The 18996-nt window shown below is 38.2% G+C and overlaps 1 protein-coding gene across 6 annotated transcripts in view; it reads left to right on the top strand.

Annotated features, from left to right (window-relative positions):
- The window catches only part of UACA (uveal autoantigen with coiled-coil domains and ankyrin repeats), a 141111-nt gene that overhangs the window by 45453 nt on the left and 76662 nt on the right, over window positions 1-18996 (top strand). The window contains exon 2 of one of the 6 annotated variants that reach the window (XM_027569679.2): window positions 1318-1384. The exons of the other annotated variants lie outside the window; for them this stretch is intronic. The gene's annotated coding sequence lies outside the window, so the exon portion shown is untranslated. The remainder of the gene's footprint in view (window positions 1-1317; window positions 1385-18996) is intronic. 6 annotated transcript variants of the gene reach the window in all.

Below are 18996 nucleotides of genomic sequence, written 5' to 3'. Positions count from 1 at the left end.
ATTTCAAATTATAAGTAACTTGAAATGATTTGAGCAGATATGAATGTCCCATTAGAAATACTAAGCAAACACTACTGAATTACTTAAAAAGAAATTACTTATAAGTAATCCAAGTGCCGATAGCCAATATTTATTGAGTATGTATGCCCCATTAACTTGTTCAAAGTGCTTTACCTTAGCTTACTTAATCTTCACAGCAACCCTAAGAAGTGGGTACCACGGCTATCATTTTATAGACAAAGTTAAATAATTTACTTGCCTAAAGTGCCATAGTTAATAAGTGAAGATCGGGTAGCCTGACTCTGGAACCCATGTTATTAACTATTGTCAACTGTTAGAATTTCAAATTTAGAGCTATAGCCTTTGCATCTTGAGCCATATACCAAAGAAAATTGGAGGGAGGGGTATTTAGGGGGAAGGAAGGCTTTTTATGTTAAGTCTCAAAACCAATTTGTGTTCCTTCCAGCAGTGTATAAAATTGTTGCATGCACTACACTTTTCCAGTAATATGATTTAGAGCATATTTGTCAACTTGACTGGAAGAAAAAATGCGCTTTAACAAAATATAGCTTTAATCTGTGTGTTTGACTTCTAGGGAATGTGGACATATTTCTATGCTTATTGCCACTTTCACTTCTTATTTTAGGAACTGTTTGTGTTCTTTGACCATTTTCTCCTTTAAATACCTTGTTCATGTTGATCTTTAAGGGCTTTACATCTTTATTTTTGCTACTTAGTTTATTTTAGCTTTGGGCGTAGTGTGTGTCTCACTATAACTATGTTGCTGATACCTTCCCTTATATTCCAGTTTTTGTTTTATATACTTAAATTTTGTGATAATTGATACATTAAGACTGTTGGCTATTTTATATTCACTGTGGACTGTAACTAGTGGTATAAAAGTGTTTAATTTGTCCCAGTCAACTTTTGTCTTGAATTCTACTTTGTCATATTATCTGTGATATTCTTAACGCTTTTGCCTTTTTGCTTTTGTGTGTGTGTGTGTGTGTGTATTTGCCCAACGTATTATCCTACCATTCATGGTTTTAAATATTTAGGAGGATATATGGGTGAAACAAGTGCTGAGAATCCAGTAGAACTGAAAACTGTGGGCTTACTGTCTGGAGATGGTGCACGCACAAGTGTGTACCATAGGGTATATACTTTTTTTGGGTGGGGATATGTTTTTAATTTTGACCTTATTGATATGTTGTCAAGATTTGACGTTACCTCTGTGGTGAGGTTTTCCCATTCAGGTACACAAATAATTATTTTTTTCAATCTCAGTGACTTTTGGTTCATTTTTTTTTTAACCAGATTGTGACATTATTAAAGAGAGGGAAGAGGGGAAGGACATATACATCATGCTTTCTAAACTAAAAAAGTGAGTGGATAACTTTTCTTCTAGCTTGTTTTTGTTATTCCATGATTTTCTCATTTGCAGGGTACTTAACCTGTGCAGAGGTTGGGGGTACTTTGAAAATGAGTCTCCAGCGGGGAAGCCTACTGGCTGTAGTTGCATTCTAGAGAGGGTATTAGGTAGGCACTGATCTTTTCAGTCCTGTAAGGAAGGAAGAGCCCACAAATACTTGCTAATTTACATGTGAGAGATGTTTTTAATGAGAGATCTTTTTATGATTCATCTTTTTTTTATGGTTGGATTCTTTTTAAAAATTAACATTTTATATTTTAAAAAGCACTTTATGAAATAGAAACATTTGTGGCAGTGGCTAAGTAGATAAATGTGGAAAATGGAGTGTTTTCTCAGCCTTAGAAAAGCCAGATTGTGGGCCAAAGAATGTCCATTCGTAGCTCTGCAACTGTGCCTGGGGCAGTATGGAGGCAGGGCGGTGTGTCAGCCCACTTGGGTTTGAGTCTTGCTGCCCCTTTGTGACCCTAGGCAAGTTACTGAAATATATTTGTTTCCTCATTTGGGAAATGGGATTAATAATTATAGTTAAGAACTCAATAAATGTTAGTTCTCATTATTACTAACTGAAAAATCTCACCAAGGGTCTTTCCATTTTTATCCTTCATAACCAGATGAACAGCAGTCTTTCCTGATCTTTTCCTTCCCAATTAATACATGCCCTTGTAGACTTTTAGATCTAGATCTTCAAAAGACTATCTGCTCTAGCCTCTTGCTCCAAGAGGTGTCTCTGTATTTCATTTCTTAAAAAAAAATGTTTCCTGAAGGCCTAGGCTAAGCAGGAGGGAATGAGAAGATGAGGAAGATAAGAGGCTCAAAGTATGATGGGGGAGTTCTGTAAATAGGTATTACAAAGTCATAACTGCTGTGACAGGGGAGTGTTTTCAGTGCTGATCCAGTCTGGGGCTAAGGAGTCTGTGAAAGTGTGTGTGTGTGTGTGTGTGTGTGTGTGTCTGTGTGTGTGTGTGTGTGTGTGTGTGTGTGTGTCTGTGTTTTTATCAGGATGAGCTGCTGTTGCTGTTTTTTAAAAAAGTTGAGATGAGATTCACATAACATAAAATAAATCACTTTATTTATTTATTTTTAAAGATTTTTATTTATTTGACAGAGACGCAGCGAGAGAGGGAACATAAGCAGGGGGAGTGGGAGAGGGAGAAGCAGGCTCCCTGCTGAGCAGGGAGCCCAATTCGGGTCTCAATCCCAGGACCCTGGGATCATGACCTGAGCCGAAGGCAGAAGCTTAAGCAACTGAGCCACCCAGGTGCCCCTACTTTATTTTATTTAAAAAAAATATTTTATTTATTTATTTGAGAGAGCAGGAGCAGTGGGGAGGGGCAGAGGGGGAGAGGGAGAAGCAGACTTCCCGCTGAGCAGGGAGTCTGATGTGGGACTCGATCCCAGGACCCTGGGATCATGACGTGAGCCAAAGGCAGACCGCTAAACTGCTGAGCCACCCAGGCGCCCCTAAAATTAATAATTTTAACGTGAACAGTTCAGTGGCATATGGCATGTTCACAGTGTTGCGTAACTATCATCTCTGGTTCTAGAACATTTTCATCACCCCAAAAGGAAACCCTGTACCCATTAAGCAGTTGCTTATGTGATCCAGGAAAGGATGAAGTTGCTCTCCAAGGGAACAGCAAGAGCAAAGGCATGGAGCGAGGAATCAGGAGTTGGGGGAGCGTGCAGTTGGTTTGTCAGCTTAGCTTTGGTGAACCCTAGAATAATAGGCAAGGGCACTGAGTAGGAGATAGGCAAGAGGGGAAGTTGGGGCTAAATCTTGGAAAGGCTTAAAATACGCCATATTTTCAGAGTGTTGGACTTTGTCCTGCATATTCAGAAGTTGGGAATCACAGGACCAAATGTGTTTTGGATGGGATTACTTGGTAGCTCTGTTCAGGATGTTGAAGGGCTCAAGCTTGGCAGCGGATGGATGGTATATGAGGCTGCTGCCATAGTTTAGGCAGGAATTCGTGAGAACTGGAATCATTCTGCAAGGGATAGAGAGGAGGGCACCGTGAGAGAAATTGGTATATGAGCCCCAGAGAAGTTGTGACTTGTCAAAGTCACACAGTCAACAGATAAGAGCCCCTGCCTGCTGGCCCTGAGCGAGTCCCACTAAGCCCTTTGGGCGTGATGCAGTGTGCTGGAGATGCAGTTCCCGACCGGAGGTAATTGTGTGCTAGAACACCACCTGTGTCTTATTGTATGCTAGCAAGTTAGCTTTGTTTTAACGTGCGCTTGATATATAACCAGTTTGGATGCATAGCTCAATGTTCTGACGATGTTGTTTGCAAAAATATTTTTGAAAGTTTAACTTATGATGCTAATAATCATCATAAGCACAGATTCTGAGCACATATCTAATTTGTTTTCTCCAAATTTTATTATGAAAAATTGAAATCTAAAATTAGAATAGCACAGTGAACTAGGATCTGCCTGCTCACTACCTAGAGTCAACAGTTAACATTCTGCTGCATTTGCTTTATCTATAGTATGTATATGTATATAAAGATAGAAAAAATATACACATTTTTCACTGAGCCTTTTGAAAATAAGTTATAGACATTATATTTTACCTTTAAGTACTGTAGCATCCATCACTTAGGAATAAGACATCCCACTTATCTATAATATAATAGTGATATTTTTGAACTGTAACTTTTATTTATAGATGAGGAAACTTTGGCATTATATGACTTATGAGGTTGAAGGAAAATTGGAAGAAATAATGTCTTCCAATTCCTTAGAATCCTTTATCTTACATTGTACATGATAATACTCTCAAATTTTAGTAATATTAATGCATTATTTTGATGATTTTTATCACGTTCTTGAAACGCTCCTGCTAATGGTTAATATTCTTTTAAAACGATTTGCTTAAAAAACACTGAAATATCAATATATTTATTTAGAAGGAAACTGGATGAAGGACAGGAAGAAAAGGGGGTCTTAGTGGTCCTCTGGGATGTAGAAATTATTTCTTAAAGATGAACATGTCTAGGGAAGGAGCAGTAATAAAGGGGTGGGAGCCAGTGGGAAGAGGAGGTTGGTGGGCAAGCACTGCTGAAGGGGCGGGGTCCAGGCTCTAGACTGAGCCAGGGATCAGGGCTTTGGTGCTGGCTCCTCCTGTTGAACCTTTTCTTAGTTTTCTTATGTTGGGCTTCTCTTATTTCTCTCTTCATGCTCCAGGCCCCGCTGCTATATCTGTCCCTGCTTGCAGGCTGATTCTGAATGATCTGGAACCTTAGAAGGAGCTGCCAGTAGACTGTCCTTGTGCCAGTGAGGTGTATACACCTTATGCGGTGAATAGACCATCCTTTGAAAAATGCTCAGTTTCAGTATTCTGCCACTAAGTAAATACTTTCCTGTTTGTGGAATGATTTTTTTTTTAAACTTCCCTTTATAGCTAAGAATGATAATTTGTTGAAATTGTTAAATAATTATTCACTCATTAAAATCAGATAATGCACATTTAAAAAAATCATACATTCTTTAAGTATTTACTGTATCCCAGGCCCTGCATTGCCTATGGAATGTTAACACAAAATTCAGTGTATATTCAAGATTATTTGGAGTTTTTTTTCAGTTCCTTTTCTCTAAGCTTAACTATCACCTGGAATTATATTTAAGAACATAATATCATTTTTGGATGGACAATAGGTTATTGAAATACTTAAACAGCTTAAATTACTAATGTGTCCAATATTTTATTTGACTACTAAATAAATATTCTAGTTTAGAATATTAGATACATGGCCCTTTGTTTCTTTTGTATTTCTTGTAGGTGTGGGTTTCTTATATTGGTCTATTTCATAAGAATTTTTATAAAAATCAGTGCTTTTCTTTGACATAAATTATTCTATGATTTTACTTTTCCTTGTGTAAATAGAAGGACAATGTTACACAATTTTAGAAGCATCTTTCGTTTTAGTGTCCATACCATTTGAGTAGAGATATTCTATAGGCAGAAGATCAGGAATAACAAGATGTCAGAAAATCTTGGTTTGAGTCCAGGCACTGCTATTGAAAAACTCTGTGACCTTGGGCAAATTACTTTTTTTTCCTTTTTTTTTTTAAAGATTTTATTTATTTGTCAGAGAGAGCACAAGCAGGGAGAGAGGCAGGCAGAGGGAGAAGCAGGCTCCCCGCCTAGCAAGGAGCACAATGCAAGACTCGATCCCATGACCCTGGGATCATGACCTGAGCCGAAGACAGCCGCTTAACCGACTAAGCCACCCAGGTGTCCCTTCGGCAAATTACTTTTAAGTTTCAATTCTTTCTCTTGTAAGATGGGGATAATTTTACTTGCCTTTCTACCCTACCAGAGATTTTAGGTACTAAAAAGAATGAAAACATTTTGGAAGCTATAGAACAATATAAATAGAAATTTAAGCAGTGGTTATTATCTGTCAGTTAAAATATTACAATAGTTTTTTTTAAGTGTACCTAAAGTTGTAACTGATCCAATTCTGAAAATACAGAAGATGTTGCTCACATCTTGATGAGGTGAAGAGTCAACTTTATTTGTAGAATGGAAAAGTCTTCTGAATTCTAATTTGAATTGCTTTTCCTATTAATTGCATTGAGTGGAGAATAAGAAGAGTACGACTTTTGTTTTTGTACAAAGGAGTTTTGAGTTGGTTAGCTGAATAAAAACACACCTGAGAGGGAAAAATCTTTGTATGGTTACAAAATGCATATTTTTCCCCACTAAACTTTTCATTGTAGAGTAGCACAATGAATGAGAACCTTGCAAACTGTGGAAGACATGACACTGTGCATTTGATAAGAGTTGAAGCTATGGCTAGTATTTTATATTTATGGCTGTTAGGAGCTTCTCATTCCATGGTGTCATTCACAGCTATCAATGTGTTCTTTCTGTTGGTTAGTACCAATAGGCAGAATCCTGGCTTATTTTGCTGGAAACCAGTCTTTGGAATTCTGTTGAGGGACACTCTGTCAACTTGTATGTTTGCCACTGTGTAAGTTATAATTACTCTGAGACTAAACGTTTCAGCAAAATTCAGTTCCATCAATATTTAACAGACTTTTTTTTTTGTCTTAACACTTTTATTGCCTGCCCTCATTTTCTTTTTTTTTTAATTTTTTATTGTTATGTTAATCACCATACATTACATCGTTAGTTCTTGATGTAGTGTTCCATGACTCATTGTTTGTGCATAACACCCAGTGCTCCACGCAGAACGTGCCCTCTTTAATACCCATCACCAGGCTAACCCATCCCCCCACCCCCTTCCCCTCTAGAACCCTCAGTTTGTTTTTCAGAGTCCATCGTCTCTCATGGTTCGTCTCCCCCAGTCCTCATTTTCTTGTGACTCCTAAGAATGGTTATCCCACCTCTTGAAGACTGCCCCACCTTGGATCCAGTGTCAGCCTACTGGCAGGCTGTGGGTAATTTTTAGCCCAAGAGTAGCTAAGATTTAGAAAGACTTCTCTTCCTTGGCTAGGGAGGTGAATTTTCTGAAGGCTAGCAGACATATTTATGATCTGTTACATTGTACTTGCATTCAACAGATATTTATTTAGCACCAACTGTATGCCAGGTTCTTTTCTTTTTTCTTCCTTCTTTCCTGCCTGCCTGCCTCTCTCTTCCTTCTTTTTCTTCCTCTGCTCCCTCTTCCCTTCTTCTCCTTCCTGTTCTTCCTCCTTTCCTCCACGTCCTCCTCCTCTGTCACTAGATTTGTGTGTTGGGGATGGGAACCGTCTTATACTAAAGTCGGTTAGCTGACTCCCTCCTGAGAAGGCCCTGCCAGCCTGATCCTTAGTTATATCCTTAGTCCTAGTTTTTAATGAACTTCGGGTGGAATAATCTATATATGAGCTGGTTTTTCATTTGGCTCATTTACCTCCTTTCTAATCTTTGTATCTACAATGAAACGAGTTTTGTGTTATAGAAATTGTCACTGGATTCAGAGTTCTTTGCTTTTTGTTTCCCTAGGTATTACGATTTGTCACTTAGGTGGCACTAACCTTTATTTCCATTTTTATGGTTCATTATTTCCTAAATGTTCAACCTCTTGTTGTGACTAGAAAATCGGCCCCCCCCAAAGGTGACAATTTTGTGAAATCATCTTTCTGTTTTTAAACCGAGAGAAACTTCAGTTCTCTCTCTCTCTTTTTTTAACCAATTTTAAAATTCGTATTATTTTCTTTCCAAGTTTTAAAATAACCTTACACTTTATTTCTTTAATGCATTTAAATATTTGATTTTTAGCATTTTAGAACTGGAAAGGACCCTAAAGGTTTTCTGGTCCAGTGGCAAAATTACCTTCAAGCTTTTCAGGCACAACCCACAGTTGGAAGCACATTTTCTACTGTGATGCAAAGGTGTGGTAGACAGAATTCTAAAAATGACCACCTATGATCCGCCCCCCCCCCCCCCGCCCCCCGCTCCCAGGACTTTGCTTGTGATGAGATAATATGCCCATGATTATGTTGCTACATGGCAAAAGAGATTTTGCAGATGTAATTTAAGGTTGTAGTCACTTGACTTTGAGTTAGCCAATAAAGGAGATTACCAAGTGTACCTATTCTAATCACATGAACTCTTTAGAAACAGATTTTTCCCTGACTCACAGCAGAACTGAAAGTCAGAGGTTTGAAGGACAAGAGGGACTTGTTATGTCGTTGCTGGCTCGAGGGTGTATGGGCTGTGGGAGAAGGAATGCCAGTGGCCTTCAGGAGCTGTAAGAGAGAGCATCTGGTCTGACAGCCAGCAGGGAAACAGGGCCTCGGTCCTGCGGCTGTAGGGAACTGAATTCCACCAACAACCTGAATGAGCCTGGAAGCAAACTTGTCCCCAGGTAGGATCCGGGCCTGGCTGGCATCTTGATTTGCGAGACCCTAAACAAAGAACCCAGTCCATCCCACCTGGGCTTCTAACCTACCCGACTGTGAACTAATAAACAGGTGTTGTTTTAAAGCCCCTAAGTTTGTAGTGTATTTTTACACAGCAGTAGAAAACTACTATGCAAGACTATTTTGCAACCATATGAAGAAGTTCTGTGGAAGAGATGGAATTCTTATACGTGAAAAAAATCAGAATAAAAAAATGTAGTTACAATCTGATAATAATCATATAACACATTCACTTGGGAAGAGACCAGCAGGGGATATACAAAGATGATCATCGTTACAAATTATGACATTTTTATTTTTCCATTTTTCATCATGTTACTTTTTATAATTAAAATAGATTTTTATTATTCGAATTTATAATAAACCTATTTATGTAAAACTAGGAACTTAATTTTATTTGGGAATACTGGGAACATGCAAATTCATAGGCCCGAAAGACTCTTGCTGGCAAGTGTTACGTGTGAAAAACCTCTGAATGTTCCCCCTAATTGTGCTTAATTATCGAATAACATGATGCTCATTGGTAGCAAGAATCTGTAGGTAATTAACTAAAACCCCTATATTACCTAACATTTACCACACACTCATTTGCTGAGGAAATAGCTTTTGCTGGCCTCTCTTGTATTGACGAGGAGAATGCACAAGCCTGCACTTTTTTAAAGTTTCTGAGTAGAGGTGTAGGGATGGTCACTGGAAAGGCAGATTTAAGGCTGTCGTGTATGGCCTTTAAAATAAAGACGTGAAAGTACTCCTGCTTGTTATTACTTGTCTTCAAGCCACTTTAAGTCCTTTAGCCTTATTAAAGTTAAAGCCTTAGTTATTGTGAGGAGTCCTGTAAGTTAAACTCTTATTATAAATCAGAGCGCTTTCTATATACACACTGAGGAAGTAGAGCAGCAGTTTTCTTAATTGCTTAGATCTAATTACATTCCTGCTGTGGAACTGTTCTGAGGGCGTGGGAAAGGATGAGTCACAAAAGAGGAAGGAACTACACTTAGGACCCATTATAAAGACGTTTGGGTGTGGTGTGTTTGGGTGTACTCCTAAGACAAATGAAGTGTCTTTAACACAATGAGGCTATCCTGGAGAGTTTTTGTTGTTGTTGGGTCTGACCTGTAAGACAAACTTACCTGTGTCTGCTCCTGACTGCTTCGCAGGGTCGATCCTCCTCAAAGAGGACGATAATAAGGGGAAGGAATGCTGTTGCCTCGTGAAGGTGAAACCCTATCCTCTAAGTTATTCTTGAATCAAACTCATTTCTTAAAACTAACATTGCTAACCCCATGGGATACTATTGCTTTTCATTGTTCCTGGGTGATACCATTGATTCAGTTAAATGGCAATAATTGGAAAAAATGATGAAAATGATAACATTTCAATTTAAAGTGTGAATACACATAGTTAAAAATTATAAAGCACTTTAATTTTTTATTTTTTAGAAGATTTTATTTATTTATTTGAGAGAGAGCATGGCAGAGGAGGGCAGAGGGAGAGGGAGAAGCAGGCTCCTCGCTGAGCAGGGACCCCACCCCCCCCATGGACCTGACAACGTAGGACCTAAGGATGCAGGGGCTCCATGCTAGGACCCTGAGATCATGACCTGAGCCGAGGGCAGAGGCTTAACTGAGCAAACCAGGCACCCCTGTAAACCACTTTTAAACACGAGGCCAACTTTATAAAGGACAGTTCTGGAAACTTCCTGGAATGCCTGATTTTTCCACCTTCATAATTTCAAAACGTTTAAGTGGTCCGATTGTATGCTTGTAGGTGACCCTTTCTGCTGAGTTCCCCTGTCCCTGTTTGGTGGTATCATTCTGAACAGGCTAAGCAGACCCTGTGGTTCTGTGAGGGGAAACCGATGATGAGTAGGATGTAAATGTCATGGCTTAGTACAGGACAGACCTTGGGAATGTGGGAATCAGGGTGCTGTTTTCTGCTAAGTGCAGTTCCTGCTGGACTGGAGGTGAGATTAAAACAGCAGGCTCTTGCCTCATATTTTTGGCTCACTTTCTGTCCCTGAGAATGAATCTCTCCTTAAATTGGTACCCTAAGCAGATCTCTCCCCAAACCCTGGTCCTGGCTTTGCTCATTGATGCATCATTGGATTAACAAGTTATCCCATTTTCTTTTCTTTTCTCTGAAGGAGAAACTCTTCTCTTTTGCCCAGAGAATCTACAATGAAGTTCTTGTATATATGGTTCTCGTATATGTGACTTGGTTGGTTCTTGTATATATGACTTGACTTGGCCATTGCTATCACAGACTTATACATTAATGTAAGAGAGTATTCAGTTGACAAAGATTTGTAAGATTTTTTATGCAGCTGAAGTAGTCTGATTTATATATATCATTTTAGCAATGTAAGTATTGTGAAAACAGATCAGTAAGTATTTCATGACTGACGGCTGGCTTTTCTAATGTGTTGTTCGTGTTTCTTTTTTTTAAAAGTCGAGGCAGTATTCTGGTTTGTTGTGCTTACTTTTTAAATTAATACACTCTATTTCTGTAATTTATTACAGAAGCTTTCTGTGGTGTATTTCACATCTGTACCAGCCGTTGGATTGAGAGGTGGAATTGGGAGGTAAATTGCCATTGTCATGAAATGGGTAAAGGAGTAGACATGAAACATAGTTCTGAGACAGAATTTTATGTTTGGAGGTTGGGAGAGAAACAACGTGATTGATTGTTCTTCAAAGAAATAAATAAAAATCAACCTGGGACTTAGATATGCATTACATACCAAATTCTAGAGTATTAATTTAGTTTAACTTCTAACACAATTATCTTTCCTACTGACTTCAACAATATGGTGTAAAATTTTCGGTTAAATTATATAAATTAGCAGGAATCTATCATCAGTGGACTTTTGCATGTTTAATATGTAGTCCCGTACATCTTACATATCTATAAAGTTAGAATCATTTGAATAGCCTTTTAAAGCAAAATTAGTTTATTGGCAGGAATAAGACCAAATTATCTTTAACCTTAATTCATCTCTTTATAGCAGTGGTTCTCAGCTGCAGGCAATTTTGTTTTCTTGGGCACATTTGGCAAAGTCTGGAGTTACTTTTGGTTGTCACAACTTGGGGTTTACTGCTGATGTCTAGTGGGGGGTAGATGCCAGGGAGGCTGCTAAACATCCTGTAATGCAGAGGATAGCCCCTCCACAACAAAAACTTCTGTGGTTCAAAATGTCAGTAGTACGAAGTCATAACAAAGTATACTTTATGTCATCCTTTGCATTTTCCATTATTCCCCCATCTTAGGTGAACCGGGATTTTTAAAAAGTGCTCTTATCATGATATTTGGTAGATTGATTAGAAAAATGGCCCCATTCTCTACCCTTCCTTGTATCGACAGTCTGCAATGTGACTGTTTTCCTGCCTCTTGAATCTAGGTTGTGCTTCACTTTGGACAATAGAAAGTGTTGGAAATGATGTTAAGCCCGGATCTCAAAAGATCTTTCATGCTTCTGTTCTTTCTTTTGAACAAGCCCATGCCAGACTGCTAGTCAGCAGTTGCTCCTGTTACCCCAACTGTCAGCGGCCAATCACCAGACATGGGAAAGAGGCCATCCTAGAACAGCCAGCCCCCAACCAACTTGGGCAGTTGGTAGTAGACGCATGCACAGTCCTGAGATTACTTAGTCTGGCCCAGCACAGCAAAACTGCCCAGTTGACCTGTAGACTTATGAGCAATAATAAATGGTAGCTATTTTAAATCACTGTGTTTTGGTTTTGCAGCAATAGAAAACTGATACATTATGATATAGTAACGCTTTTGTGGAGGAATGGACATTTTTGCTTTTTCGTCGAATTATTAATAATTCCAGGCTGAAGGCTTGTTAAAAAAGCCATGATAGGGGATTGTATTTGTTGTCTTCATGTTTTAAAAACAGGAAAGCCATTAAGATTGGAGTCAAGTAAACAAAGGGGGAAAAGTGGAAAGAGAATATATCAGTGATCTCTTGAGGTCTGGATCATGTTTGGGTAATGGTTTTGGATTGTATTTGGATCCTCATCTGAAGAGTTCAGCAGGCCAGTTTTTTTTGTTTGCTTGTTTACAGAACATCTCGTGTATTGGGTTTGTTTGATTGCTGCCTAATTATTACTTTTAGGTTCAATATTTGTGGCAAATATTGATCTGACTTGTTTTAAAAACAATTCTGATTGTTGTGTGGAGAATAACTGTGGGGAGCAGGGGACAAGGGTGGAAGTGAGGAGACCAGTTAGTAGATTATTGTAATCCAGTCCAGGATGCAGACACTAGAAAAAAATGTAATCTGTAATAGGTCTTATTGCCATTGATTAATCTAAATTATTTTTATACTAGGCTATTTTTAAAACTTTCTTTTGCATCTTCCACATACTGTCACATTAATGGTAAGTTCAGGAGGGGTGTGAGAAGGGGAGAACAAATTGCATGTGTGAGGCTCTGTTATTATTTGTGTTATTGGAAAAGCCTAAGCAAATTATTTATTTGTAGTAGTTGGCCTCTAAATGTGGCTCAGTTCTCTGTTGAAGGACTGTGGACTGGCAATTTTTTTTTTTTAAAGTAAAAAGCTGTGATTGAGGTACAAAAGATACTCCTTTAAAAGATCCAAACATCATCTATATAACAAAATTATTATATTTTATAAATACATATAAGCAAATAGACTGACAGGTGTTTTTAAATATAGAAGAGATACTGTGCAAGTTAAAAACTGAATAAAACTTATAAGAAGGACTCTAATATAAAATTTAAGATTTTGACCTAGAAAAACACCATTTTTCTTCTCTGATGTAGACATTTATAAGACTCTGTATGAAATATCTCACTTTTCTTAATCTATTTACAATATAGGAGTGGTTCTCAAATAGGGTACTGCTACATTCAAAAGGGACTGTCTTCCAAGACATTCTGCCTCAGACACTTAGGAGAGCCATTGATTCAAATTAGTCTACCAGCTCTGAACAGTGATGATTTTAAAGCACCACGCGACTCTTCTGGATCTCAGATCTGCTCATTGTAAAACATTTTCCACATCCTTGAAAGGTCTCTCACAGTGGTGTCTCATAGACATTATATTATTTCTCTGAAATAAGAGTATCACTCATCATCATGTGGGAGCCAGTGAGCTGAAACTCTTGTGACAACACAGTGCCTAGCCCTGCCATTAGCAAAGGTCGTGTGCACTGTCACCATCAGCCAAAAGGTTACAAGCCTAAGCATTTATTAACTACAATTAGAATAATCACCCCAAGGGGCGCCTGGGTGACTCAGACAGTTGAGCATCTGACTCTTGATTTTGGCTCAGGTCATGATCTCAGGGTTGTGGGATTAAGCCCTGAGTTGGGCTCCACACTCAGAGCAGAGTCTGCTTGAGATTCTCTTTCTCCCTCTCCCCACTGCTTGGACTCGCTCGCTCTCTCTAAATAAATAAAAGAATAATCACCTCAATTTAAATAAGTACAGTCCCTCTGTTAATATGATAATAAAGATAATTGAGATGATAAAGCAGATCTATAGAGATATTATTGACAATAAAGATATTGAAGCTTCATTTTTCAAGTACAGGGAGTATTTGAAGGTCTGTTGATTATGTTGGCATTCTATTAAAATCAGTACAAAATATTTTAATTCCATTTGTATAATAAAATATAATTTTTAGAATAGTTTGCTATAAGTAAGAATTTGACTATAAAAACAAAATACTTAAAGCATCCTAATGAATATGGAAACTACTTATTACTTCATACCAAATTTATTCTTCATAGACAGCTGTTTATTTTAATGATGTAAAGTAGAATGTGAGACATTCAAAATTGCTTTTAATAGTTGTTAAATATTTTTAAAACATGAAAATTAACTAATTTAGAAGTTTGGCAATTTCTTTTTTTTTTTAAGATTTTATTTATTTGACAAACAGAGAGAGCATAAGCAGGGGGAGTGGCAGGCAGAGGGAGAGGGAGAAGCAGGTTCCCTGCTGAGCAGAGAGCCCAGCACCGGGCTTAATCCCAGGACTTGAATCATGACCTGAGCCGAAGACAGATGCTTAACCAACTGAGCCACCCAGGTGCCCCAGAAATCTGGCAATTTCTTCCAAACCCCAAACCAGGGATGTTTCCCATAAAGGTAACTGCTGGTACACTATTAGTATTATAATCCACCCAACATTAAATTCTAAAATCAATTTAGAATACCTGAAATAACAAAGATAGTAAAACTAAAGCATTTGTTATTTACTCCTTTTTAAAAATGTTTGTTTTCTCTGATCATGGAAGATTTAAATCTTTCGAAATTATCATTTAGGCTTGTCAAGGTGTCCAAAATATATTTATTATGTGAAAAAAGCAAGTTGGAGAATGGTCCATTAGTATAATCCCTGTTTGATTAGTGGAGATTTTTTTTTTTTTGAAGATTTTATTTATTTGTCAGAGACAGAGACAGAGAGAAAGCACAAGCAGGGGAAGCGACAGGCAGAGGGAGAAGCAGGACTCGATCCCAGAACCCCGGGATTATGACCCGAAGGCAGACGCTTAACTGACTGAGCCACTCGGGCCTCCCTGGAGATTTTTTTTTTTTTAATTAGAAAAATATATGCCAAATTCTTCACTAAACTCTTAAAAATAAATTCCTTTGATTAAGGGGTTCAGGAACATGGGGTTCTCAAACATTCCTGGACCACACTTGAAGAGATGAATTTAGAAAGCTTGGAATGGTGGCTACCTGCGTTTTGAATAAACACACACATTTAACGCAAATGGTTTGCCTGCTATATTCTGAGCTGCCCTATGAAGGATCTTCGATGGTGCAGGGACAAAGGAAGAAATACAGGCTGTAAAGGGACCCTACCTTCAAACAGAGCAACTCCTCTTTCTTTGTTCATTTCTGGGCTTCTTTGAAGAAAATTTTTTGAAATTAAAACGGTTTGAAAACCACCATCTGAGGTAACTGCCCATACCCAATAGAACACTTTGAGGATATTCAATAATTTTAAAATCTTAAGCATCACTACCTTATGTTTATTTGATGTTTTAAGTTTTTGAGAACACTTTGAACAATTCTTTTAATTTTAGCCAATTAAACCTGAGCAGGACAGGTGGAAAGTATAATAGGACTTGAAATATTTGTATAATGATGAAGTATCTCAAATAATTTATAAGTAGGTTGTCAATATAAGTTTATCTGCTCCGTGGATAGTAGAGTTGAGAAAAGTATTTAAAGTAGAGGCAGTCAGTTTTAGAATGCTTTCTATTATTTCTGTCTGAAATGATATAAAATAATTTTGAAGGAACCTGTTTGTTTGGATTATGTGCTATTTCTAGTTGTTATACAATAATTGTTTATGTAATAAAATGAGAAAAAACTTTATCAGTATTGTGCTTTGTTAAATGATATTTTTATGATTTTTAGAAACATAAATGTAAATTTTCCTTTTTTAGATTACTATGTCCCTCACCCCCAAAATGCCAGGGAACAGAAAGGAGACTTTACCTATACTGTTGGATCTTTCTAAAAACATGTGTATGTATAATTCTTAATCTAAAATCCATTAGCTTAATCCTAAAGCAAAAGCTGCCTGTTTTCTTAACCTTGTACTTCAATCACAGCCTACACATAAAGTGAAAGAAATTCAGAGTTTCAGAGTTTAAGATGGAAGCAAAGAATGTCCCTGACTGAGGGTGAGTGTGTTAAGATCACCTGGACTTGCCCCACGTGGTGTCCACAGCAGAGCTTTGGTGGCAGCTCCAATTCTTCTCTTCAGGAGGTTTCTAGAAGGCAGGTGACTCTCGGGCCACTGTCTAGCTCCAGACTTGGGCTCAGTTCAATTATGGTTCCCATTATTTGTTTTCTGTGAGATTTCCCTTGTGGCTCTTTGTGTATCTTTATGATAAATCCTGTTTTTCATAAGGCAACTGAATGGGTGTTTCTTATAAGATAAGCTTGAACAGAATATTATTCATTATAGAAAATTTAGAAAATACAGGGGGGAAAAAAAGTCTTCTCTAATCCCACATTATAGAGCTGTTAACTCTTTGGTTATTTCCTTCCTTTTTTTTTTTTTTTGAGTGTTTACTTCTTAAAACTGTGATTTTTACAACCTTGATTACAGTTTGCATGCCTTTTCAATGTACTGAGCTCTTTGATCTTATCTCTAGTTCAGAAGAAAATTAAAGTAAAGCCAAGTGAAATGAGAATAATTGGAAGAAACTGTAGGGAATACGTATTTTTAAAACATTTAGTTAGAGATTTAGTTTATCATGAAAAGAATAGCAAAGAAGCTTCTAGACTGATGAGAAAGTAAGTATTGCTTATAGTTTTTATAGTTTCCTCTGTGCTTCTAATATATTCTGTATCTTGTAAAAGTTTGAATTAGAAGTTTTGTTAGAGGAGACTCAGTTCCTGTTGCAAGGTGAAGGTCTTTTGTCACCTTGATAAATTTCACCTAGCCTTGTTTGAGCAGAAACTCAATCTTGACTGGATTTGAGGATGCTGAGTTCTGTAAGTTCACTGTGGTGTTGTATCATCTTATTAATGTATAAGAACTAAATAGCTGACCAGTGGGCTGGTTACTTCCATCCAGTCTCTCCCTAATCTGGAAGCAAGTTTATCAGAAGCTTACTTGTTGAATTACAACACTGGGGATGAATGGGAGGATGCAAATGTGTAAAGCCATGGTGTTTTGAAGACTAGATGTCTTCTCCATATTGGATTGTTCCTGCATGGTCAGTGCCAGAATTCCTGAAAACCTTCCTTATCAGCACACCTCTATTCTTATTCAAGCACGTTTACAGGTACTTCATTGGTGCCCCCACTCTTGGTTCAGTGATAACGAAGGAAATATATTGTTGAGCTGTCACAGTCCCTCCACCTCCATGGGGACTGTGGAGAGTTAAGAGCTGTATCTTAAGAGGTGCTCCTTAAGGTGGGAAGGAAGGACACTGTGAAAGTCCAAAAGATTTCCCTTCCAAACAGGACAGAGGAAGGTTTGCCTGAAGTGGTTGTCTACCTCCTTTCACAACCCTTAGCAGCAAATGCTCCCTGTGACAATTAAAATGAGTGTGCTGTTCTTAACATTATTGACTACTGCTTTATCCTCAGAGACCAGGGAGGCCTGTGCACCTTCTTGGTCAAAAGGAAGGAGAGCTAAATTGATTTATCCCTATTCGCCATGGGAGAGGCCACATATACACCAAGTTTTTACCATTCCTGGACTTGATGATTCCCTGAGGTCTTGATTCTATTACAAATCTGAGATATATTTTAAAATTTAATTTCCTTTAACATAAGGGAAGAAATTAATTTCTGGATTTTCTACATATAATGCAGCTTGTGGGGAAGAAAATATTGCTACTTTGCAGTTATAGGATGTACTAGCAATCTTATAATTTAATTTTTTTAAAAAGACTTTATTTATTTGACAGAGAGAGACGCAGCCAGAGAGGGAACACAAGCAGGGGGAGCAGGGGAGGGAGAAGCAGGCTTCCCGTGGAGCAGGGAGCCGGAGGTGGGGGCTCGGATCCCAGGACCCTGGGATCATGACCTGAGCGGAAGGCAGATGCTTAACGACTGAGCCACCCAGGCGTCCCTGGCAGTTTTATTTTTAAGATTAACATTATGATAGGGGCGCCTGGGTGGCTCAGTCGTTAAGCATCTGCCTTCCGCTCAGGTCATGATCCCAGGGTCTCCAGATCGAGTCCCGCGTCAGGCTCTCTGCTCAGCGGGGAGCCTGCTTCTCCCTCTCCCTGCTGCTCCCCCTCCTTGTGCTCTTTCTTTGTCAGATAAATAAAATAAAACTGCCAGTTATTTTACCAGCAAAAATGAGTTTATTTGAGGATAGGAGAGGATTACAATTTAGGGTAAGCAAACTGTTGCAAAACCATAGGGAAGTCTTGATAAATGAGAGGAACACTCTCATAAACGAAGAGGGTAGGCGCAGTTAGAAGGGCTGTTATAAACAAAAAGTCCATTGGAGTAAAGTGGAGTTTGAAGTATAGCGGCTTTTCATTGGCTGAGTAGTTGTGACAGTCTCTCATTGGCTGGCTGTTGCTGGGACCTGAGGAAAACTTTTCTTCCTCCTGCCGAGGTAGTAAAGTAGTAGCTAATAGTATTGATGTGCAAGGTGTGTCTTTTCCTGTTGGGTACAGTTGAGGCATGGTGGAGCCTGAGAACCCCGCTTCTGGCTTCCTGACTATTTTAGTGAGGTTTCCCTTTATTAATTTTCGCTAAATAAATCTATCAAAGAATTTAATCTGAGAGATGCATTGCAAACCTTGTTGCTTTCTTTGGTTCGGGCTTTCCAGATTTTATTTTCTGGCTCGGTGTAAATGAATAGAGGAGAAAGCCATTTGGGGCCAAAATTTACAATATATACTTGGGAATACTTACTATACAAAGAAAGAATTTAATCTGTAAAAGGGTCAAACTCCTTAGGGCAATCGTAGGTACACCTTGGGTTAAAAGAGTGAAGTATCCATACTTCCCAGGGAAACCACGAAGCACACCTTTTAGCTGGTTATTGTTAGCTCTACTAATTCATTTACCACAGGTTTCCTTGAAAAGTGAAACTCCCTAGTACAGTATAAAACACTCAGTTTCAGACACATTTTCAGTTGGATAGTTGTTAGAAAAAACAAAGCGTACACATTAAAAATTTGAATTGGAAGTGTTAAAGGACTGTCATATGTTAGGTTTCTGTG

This window comes from Zalophus californianus, chromosome 6 (genome assembly GCF_009762305.2).
Source record: "Zalophus californianus isolate mZalCal1 chromosome 6, mZalCal1.pri.v2, whole genome shotgun sequence".
In the NCBI taxonomy this organism is placed as follows: domain Eukaryota; kingdom Metazoa; phylum Chordata; class Mammalia; order Carnivora; family Otariidae; genus Zalophus; species Zalophus californianus.
The sequence above is the reverse complement of the archived record's forward strand: the minus strand, read 5'-3'. Positions and strand labels throughout refer to the sequence as shown.